Source organism: Neophocaena asiaeorientalis, unplaced genomic scaffold (genome assembly GCF_003031525.2).
Source record: "Neophocaena asiaeorientalis asiaeorientalis breed wild unplaced genomic scaffold, Neophocaena_asiaeorientalis_V1.1 scaffold280, whole genome shotgun sequence".
NCBI classification, from domain to species: Eukaryota; Metazoa; Chordata; class Mammalia; order Artiodactyla; family Phocoenidae; genus Neophocaena; species Neophocaena asiaeorientalis.
In genome coordinates, this window is record NW_020185321.1 from 6,249,440 (window position 1) to 6,250,475 (window position 1,036).

Genomic DNA, 1,036 nt, shown 5'->3' on the forward strand with positions numbered 1-1,036 from the left:
CAGACTCAGTCGCAACTTTGAGGCTGTCGGTCGCCACCTGGCAATCTTCCAGAGAACAGGATTCTGGGTTTCTGAATTTTAATGGCAGGTATGATGGCCGCGCCTGCTTGACAACCTCTTTCTGGGGGCGGCCATGTTTGAATCTGTGCCGTACGGCGAATGACTAGGCCATTTGTTAGACGATTAGGCTATTTTAGGGCGGGGAAAAGCAAGTGTTCCGGGGTCCCTAAACATAGACGTCACTGCTGCTTTTAGCGTCTCAGAAGCCCAAACCTCCTGAGACCAATATAGAGGCTCTCTGACCTGGAAATTGAGTTTTCTTTGTCTCCAGCTGCGCAGGCAGTGAGGTAAGATGGCCGCGTCCATTTATACCGCTTTTCACGTGCAATGGGCGCGGCCATCTCTCAGGAGGAACGTCTGTAAAGCAAGGTGACACTTTTTCTGGGCCAGCTCTAGGATTTGGAGAACAGCGAAGAAGAGAGGCTCTTCTGTTGGGGAGGCTGAGGCCCGCGCGATACTTTACGGAGCGGGCGGAGCTGCAAGAGAGGGCAAGTAGGAGGTTCTTAGCCGGCTATTGAAAGAATACGTTGAAAGCCGAGTCTTTATCTTAGGTGGCTTGACGCTTTTTGACATTAAAAATGAAATACCAGAAAATGGGTTTATCTCTGCTGGAATAGCAGAGAATTGCAATTCCGGACGAGCAAGCTACAGCAAAAATCATAGGCAAGTCCACCAAACAAAGGAGAGGAACAGTTTTTTTGTTTTTTTTTTTAAGATTTAATTGTACTATTTAACACACTCTGATTTTTTGTAAATTTTTATTTATTTATTTTTGGCTGTGTTGGGTCTTCGTTTCTTTTCGCGGGCTTTCTCTAGTTGTGGCGAGCGGGGGCCACTCACTATCGCAGCCTCTCTTGTTGTGGAGCACAAGCTCCAGACGCGCAGGCTCAGTACTTGTGGCTCACGGGCCCAGTTGCTCCGCGGCATGTGGGATCTTCCCAGACCAGGGCTCGAACCCGTGTCCCCTGCATCAGCA